Raw genomic sequence first — 8,399 nt, forward strand, 5'->3', positions numbered from 1 at the left:
AGTTGTGACTCTCTCACACACATGACCTCCATTTTATGTCCTATCCGAGGGACAGAGTGTTTTTGCCTCTTAATAGAGGGGACGGGATGAACATTACATGCAACATAGACTCGGGAATCGAACCAGGGTCCTGTAGCTCTGGAGGCATACATGCTACCGACTGAGCCAAATTACGACCCTAGCTTTTACAGTGTATCAATTTCTATACAGTGGTGATTGAGACCAGTGGGATGACATCACCATTGGTGATGCTGATAGAAGAGTGGACGCTAATGAAGGATGACAGTGATGATGATAGCATGTACGACATCAGCTTTGTGTGGTGATGAGATGGTGAGAAAAAGAAAGTCATTAAAGGTCCAGTTTACCTTTGGGAGCAGTGATTTCAAAAATGTTCAAGATATCACATTTGATGCGTATGTGTAGGTCTGTTGCTATCATAAAACGTCCTACCATATGAAATATTTGTAATAAAACCTAAAATATAAGGAAATATCAGGGTTTTTCTCAATAAACCGTAACTGTATACGGTTTAGTCTGGAAACATTTTTATTATAACTATTGTTCACATTTCGTGTATTTAACAACACTTAACATCGATTATACGGATTCAAATTTTGACAGTGGTTGTTTCTATCCCTAACTCACATTTTAGAACTATTTTAAAGCACTAATGCTTTCATCTGCAAATGGTAAATTATGCCTTTAATTGCAAGACATGGAGTATTTATGATGCTGACCCTGGTCATGGTACTTTTATTATCAGTGCTGATTCTGATTGATGAATGATGGTGATGTTGATACAAGTGATGACATCTGTTGCCATAGTGATGATGGGGAAGATGAGATGGACAACATCAACAGCAACAGTTGTAATGGTGAAAATAAAGGCATTGCAATTTGTCAAGACCCAAACCAACACAAACAGGATGTTGATCGCAGAAATGTGGTGCTATGATGGGTATGGAGATGGTTGTGATGACATCAACCATTAAACCTTACTGTCACACAAAAATGTTCTCTGCAATGAAATTATATCATATCTTCAGAAGATTTTACTTATCTGTAGCCATCTTTTTTTTAAAAGCCTCACATGGGAACATATGTCATGAATTACATGTGCAATACAGGAATGTAGTACTAGTACTTGGAGACAATTGCATAGATTAATAGGTAAGGTTGTGAGCACTCACAGACAATGTTCATATTCATTCCGACATGACAGTGATTACATTGTACGTGAGAGGGAAGAATAATTGTCGTTCCCCAGCCTGCCAACGTTTTAGCTGGATGTCGGCCTACGAGGGAGATCACTTTCATCTCCGGATTAATGATGCACATTTCCTGGAAGACTTAAGGCTCGATCAGACTCATTAACGTCGTGTGTCACCAGGCATCCTATTAGCGTGGCGTCCCCCTCGCCATGTTCGGTGATTGGTTGAAGCCAATATAGCTGTCCGTAACGAGGTTTCTGCATGTAATGACTTATGATGGATTACTCCGCACGTAGACAAAAAGAAAAAAAAAAAGTATAAGGGCCAGTGTACGCAACTACGTGCTCGGTGAAGAGTAGCAACGTAGCGTCGTTGCGTATAAAAGCACCAAGCAACCTTATATGGATGCAAGTTGAGAGAAAGCGTGTATCTTCAGCGTGCGTGCTGAAGTTTGGTTTAGTTCCAGGAAAATCCACTTCGCATCTAGAGCATGAGCTGTCATAAAATCCATATTTGTATAGGCCAGTGCTTTGGAAGTTTTGTTTTACCATTGAGACGCAGGAAGTGTGATGTGTCTAACGCTCACGTGATGATGCAGACATGATAACAATGAGAATAGTAACAAAAACAGTAACGATAATATTGATAATGATAACAATACAGAACGTTTATTGCACCGAAGTATACGACTCAAACGTTTCGCCGTGATAGCAGGGGAGTACTTCATAGCGACACTCTCCATTGTTCTACGTGTATAGCACCAATGATAAAATATGACTGCGTTCTCCCAAGTATTCCCAGGTACTATATGTCATAGTTCATGCTGCGGTGCTTAAGTGGGATGCGAGGTAAAGGTAAATCATGCTGATGCACGAATTATCTTCCTATATACAGCTGTAGTTAAAAGTTTTTACATATACAGCAGTTTAGGCAGACTACAACTCGATGCACACATCGGCACAATTACAAGCCTATTAGCACTGAAGCTATGGACATCATAATCGCACAACAAGGCACGTAAATGGAAAAGTCGTATCTAAACGTAAAGGGAAAAAAATGTGACATTTTGTTAACCTGTCACCATAAAGGAGATCATCCTGTGTACTGATTGTGATGATGATAATAATTATATATACATATATGTTTATATATTTATATATTTATAAACAGAGCATGGGGAGGGGGGGGGGGGCTTTTCTTCGGCACAGACCAAAGTTTACATAAGAAGACAAAGTATGAATGCCTTCCATGCTTATAGCGTGTATACATTGTGGTTCCTGATATGAGACAAACTTAAAAATGTTTTCTACGAGTGAAGAACAGAAAAGAAAATACGAAAAAGCTTTAGAAATTTTACATGGAAGCAGATTTTATCTATATTTTCTATTAATGCGTATTGTTATGAATAGAATACCAGAATCGGCTGGTATTGATAATATAGAAGCCCGGGGAATCCCCGGTGAGGGGTGAGTCGTCTCCAGAGAAGGCCAGGAATCCCAAACATCCCGGTACGAGTGTTCTCCCGAGGTATTTTTAGCATCTCGCGGGGGTCATGTACCGCGTATAGAATCCTGTAGACCAAGTTCTCTTTCGCTTGGTCATCACAGCTGTTCTTACTCCAACATCGAGACAATGATTAAACGTTGCACTATCACTGCTGAATGAAGTACTTTAGTACATGTATAACTCTACCGTCGTAGCATACACTGTTAAGGGCAAGAAACTTTCCTCTCTCCCTCCCCATCGCTCTTTCTCTCTCTCTCTCTCTCTCTCCCTGTCTCTCTGAGATTTTTTTGCCGTCACAGTGTGTAATTGAATATAAAGATATATATATATATATATATATATATATATATATATATATACATACATATATATATATGTTGATAAGGTAGTCCACGTGTTGGCAAGATAAAAAGATAAATAACAAAGCCGCAACAAAGTTCATGCTGTATTCACCAACGGTTTATTTCTTCACACGCTGATGAACTTTGTTGCAGCTTTGTTACTTATATATATATATATATATATATATATATATATATATATATATATATATATATTTGTGTGTATGTGTGTGTGGACATAATATTTACATTATAGCGATGTTAAATAATCTTAACAATAATGCCACCACTACTATACCACCACTACTACTACTACAACATTGTACTTCTACTAATATAATAATGTGTACCATGGTAAAAATGATGATGACATAGTAATAATGACGATGAAATTAACGGTTTATATATATATATATATATATATATATATATATATGTATCGCGCCTTTCCGACACGATGTATCACCATCCTATTTGATTCGCATCGTGTTTTTCATTTCTTTTGAGCGCTCTACGTATCTATACCTCACGGAGGACCTACGGTAAGAATACACTTATTGCCTGGGCTATACGTGGGCTATCAACTGAATAAATGTAAAATCTGTATGCACTTGAAACGTAGATACGGAAATTAAACAATTGAATGAGAAATATCTGTTTTTCACAAACTAATGCACTTTCACAGACAGCTTGAAAGACCGTTAAACACACCACACACGGATGAGTACAATGCGCAAAACGTTTGATACAGTCATTAGGATTAGGCTGTTTTCTGCTTAAGTTATTATTCTATGGGATGAATTTTAAGTAATCATCTTGTGCGAGCGCTTTGCTATGAAATACGCTTTTCCAGAGTGTAGAAACCACTAAAATTACGTAGATTATTCCGCTCCATATTATAGGTATTCTTTAAATGCTCATTATAATATTCTGAGACCCCACAATCTGTCATCATTATGCGAGTGGCCCCTTATGTCTTTTCGGAATAAACAAGATTTACATCCAATAAATTTGATATCGGCTTTCCACAGCCCTCCGGAGCTCAACATTTTGAATGCGTTGATTACTCGGGCGCCGCAAGGATCACTCGCTATGACGCGGCTGTCAGTTATAGGTTAGGGAAACGACCCTCCTCAACCTTCCCTTGCCTCTACCCTCTCCCCCCTCCCCATCAAAAAAACAAAACAAAACAAAACAAAACAGAGAGAGAGAGAGAGATAAAAAAGAGTGCATGTTAGGAAAGTTACAACGTATGGACACAGTATAACCAAATCGCGTGAATAACGTCGCAATGACAGATTCTTTATCCCCGCCCCGGTTGCTTTCAGATCCAACTTCAATGAAGTGTCCAGCATACAAAATCACATTGGATAAAAAAAAACTCTGGTGCCTTCTGCGAAACGTTACCTCTTAAAATTAATATTGAAAGGAATGAAACAAACAGTCTGGAGTTTATTGATTGGGATCTATTTTTTATGAGACTTCATTGAGACGGTATATTGCCAAATAATAAAACCGAAAAGTCACTTCAGACTAATTGTTGTGAGATTAGATTACGTCATCTTGAAAACTGTTTCAGTTTCAAATGAGTTCGGCAATTCGTGATGTCAAACCACAATCGAAAGCATTCTAGAGTGTATTCATCGCAATTCCTGTAAACTGGCAATTAAAAAGTACTTTCGTTATTTTGTTTATTTTGTCATTTGCTTTTAGACCAGTACGGAAGTGAACGCAGTTTATTTATTTATTGATTCTTTACTGTTAATGATATTGACTATGTGTGTATATCAACGAACAAGATAAGCGAATTATGAAACCATTATCTGTTCTAACTTTAAATAAGCGTAGGTTTTAAGCTTCCGGTCCAGATGTGAAAATCGGGACCATTACAACGTTTTGAATCGTATAGAAATAACTAAAAGGGAATCCCGTTAATTTGTTTCATCAATAATTCTCTGTCGGTGCTTCCTACGCACAGCAATCGCATTCGTCAATTCACTACAAACTTTTACTGTATATCATCAGGGGCGGATCCAGGAATTCAGGAAAAAGGGAGGCGCCTCTACAAAATTAAAGGGGGGGGGGCTATTTTTTTCTTTTTATTTCTTTTGTTTTAACAAAAAATAAAGAGGGGGCAAGCGCCCGGTGCGACCCCCCCCCCCCCCCCCCGCGGATGATCCGCCACTGTATACTGTAACAAATCTCAACGGAATTAGGTAGTGTTATTGCAGTGTACAAAATAAGCGGAAATGTCACATCTAACGTAGATCACGAATGGTAGTATGGGCATGCTTTGAGAATGCGTGCACGAAGGCCCCCGTATAGCCGCATAGTAAAGCGCGACACGTACAAACCACTCATTATCATACACTCTCCTATTCATTTCGCGTGTGTGTGCGCTTGTCAGTGCACGAATGTAACGCGATCTGGCAACGCGTGCCTCCTAACCTTTCAGCGTAACACCCCCTCCTCCCGAACCTGTCTTCATACATTAGCTGGCAAAGTCCTCTCCGCCAGTGAAGTGGGGTCACCATGCCTGACCTTCTGTAGTCCCCCCCCCCCCTCTCTCCTTTCATTTTTCATTCTTTTGTTTACGGCAATCTCTTTCCTCCTCTATATTCTCATCCCCTATCTGTCCTTCCCCGTACCCTCCCTTCTCTCACCCCCTCCCCCTATCTCCCCCTCGCTCTAACTCACATCTCATCCTCCTTCCCGAGCTCTCCGCTTTCTGATTCTCTAATTCTCCCATACTTACTATCTGTTTATCCTACCATAGTTCCATAGCTTTCTCTGTCTTCACATTTTTCCAGCTCATCAATCAGTCTATAAAAGGAATATTGCATGTCAATGTTGTGGTACTGTATACGAATACAAAATTAATGTTTTGAATTATGGGTGTATGCTCGGAGGAGTGTTCCCTTTTCGAAGTAAAGCGAGTATGACATGCCCCAGTTGCTTGAATTGCTCCGGGGCCTCTAGACACGGATGTCATACTCTAGCATTTTAAGAGCAGTTTTGAGGTAATCCTATTCGACTATATACAGCCATGATGAATTCAATAACAAAGATATGCAAACAAAAAAGGGGGTGGGTTGGGATTGATTTTGAGGACACTTCAGTGAAATATGTATAAACACTGTCTGAGAAGAAAAACAAATAGTAGCAAGTGAAATCGTTTGCGCGAAATTCATAGACAATTACATTTTCAATATTACCAACGCACACGAGCACATATCCATGCATGACATTCAAAGCGGCGAGTGTTGTAATCCCACCAACCATCCACTCCCCCCCCCCCCCCACAAACACTTGAATACGTAATTAGGCAGAGGAGATGTAATATTTCGTTCTTCTTCTTCTTCTTCTTCTTCTTCTTCTTCTTGGCCGTTGTGTCGAGCTAGGCAGTAGTACCCTCAAATGATTATTTCTTTGCGTACAAATCCTGCTTTGTTTTGTTTTGTTTTGTTTTGTTTTGTTTTGTTTTGTTTTGTTTTGTTTTGTTTGCTTCTCATAATGTCTGCTACACTCTCCACGCTCACGTTCGTGCTGCATTTCTTCGATTCTTCTCACTATGTTCTCTTCTCCCACATGCAGGATCAATTCGCAAATGTCTAACTGTCGGATGTATTATTCTCGATTTTAGCAGGACGTCATCCCCTCGTTGCTTGGCAACGCCCCTCCATTCTCTCCTATCCCCCGGACAGGTCGTGTTCCACCAGGAGCAACGTCCGCTGTGAGAATGCGACCCGATTTTGGGGGGAGGTGTCACCCTTGGCAAAGGAGAACTAGTTCGGAACAATCGCTTTTGCAAACAACTACACAGATTGTTCCCTTGAATCGTATTCCCGCGTGGTTTTTGCGGGGTTTTCTCTCTCTCTCTCTCTCCAGATGACATCTTTGGCAGAATGAATCCAACGTTTGTACTTGCTCCTAATTTTTCTGTTGATGTTGATTCATTTACCATAGATTTGGAACTCGCCCCGGCTTGGATCGTGTCAGTACGGATCCTCCCTTTCTTAGAAAGATAAAAAGGGATGCTCGGATTTTTTTGTTCCTTTCTTTTTTTCCGCCTTGCATGTGCATGCAATCGACCGATACGAACTGAAAATGGCTTAAAGTTCATTCATCTTCATCTAGATCACATAGAAATCCCTGCGACCCATTAATTTACAATCAAATAACAATTTCAACCCAAATTAAAATGTGAATTTACATTCTCCAGTGATATTCATTTGATGTGACATTATATGCATTCCGAATGTTTACAAAATAGTTTAAGACATGAGGTAGCCATAGGAATTGCGAGAAATGCCAAATGATATCTCTATTGGTTTACCAGAGTTTATTTTCATTCTTAAAATGTGATCATACCATCAAATTTCGTAATGGTAGTTACAGGTGTCTGAGTCAACTGACATATGCTTTTGGTTGTTGAGTCATTCTTATTTTGTTTTCTTTTTGACAAGTAACTACCCACGACATAATCTTTAACAGAAGCATGTGTGAATTTCTATCTGTGAAAACAGATTAGTATGAACTAGGAGGAATATTCTGAAAGCGATTTCCATTAGCAACCAGTAGTTTGCATGCCCACCTTGTTGTAACCATACAAACACGTGTGTGTGTGTGTATGTGAGTATGTGTGCGTGTATGTGTGTCTGTGTGTGTGTGTGTGTGTGTATGTGTGTGTGTGCGTGTGTGTGTGTGTGTGCGTGTGTGTGTGTGTGTGTGTGTGTGTGTCTAAGATGGCTAAGTGCCTGCTACTTCCGAACACCGACCTGTGGGTGTCTGTATGACAAGTGGATGACGCCTGCAATGTACTGTATTTGTGTTCATCAGCGTCATCCCGCCTCGTATTTCAGAATCACAATGACACAGACAGGGAAAGGTATGGAAACAGGATCTTTGTTTTGCCTTTAAAAAGCAAAGTAAAAAAAAAGAGTCATGAATTATAATTATATACTTCTTTTTATGATTGCAATGACATATCATGTCCTGTCACACCTTTAACTGCTTAATACGTTTTTAATAATAATAATGATAATAATAAGGTTTTATTTACCCAGGGTAGCCTCTTCAGTGTTGCCACTGCTCTAACAGAGGGCCCTGCCATTATTATTAACCCAGCGTTGCCAGGTACCCCTATATACACCTGGGTCGAGAGGGACATGGTGGGTAAAACATCCACTATGCACTTATCCACTATGCCACATCGAATTTTCGAATTAATCATAGAGAAAAATGATTAAGTCAGTATCGAGTAAGACAGAAACAGCAACATTGTATTTGCCAAATAGCCTAACATGTTTTTTCTTTAGTTTTTTTTTTCTTTCCTAAA

Source organism: Diadema setosum, chromosome 7 (genome assembly GCF_964275005.1).
Source record: "Diadema setosum chromosome 7, eeDiaSeto1, whole genome shotgun sequence".
Lineage (NCBI taxonomy): Eukaryota > Metazoa > Echinodermata > Echinoidea > Diadematoida > Diadematidae > Diadema > Diadema setosum.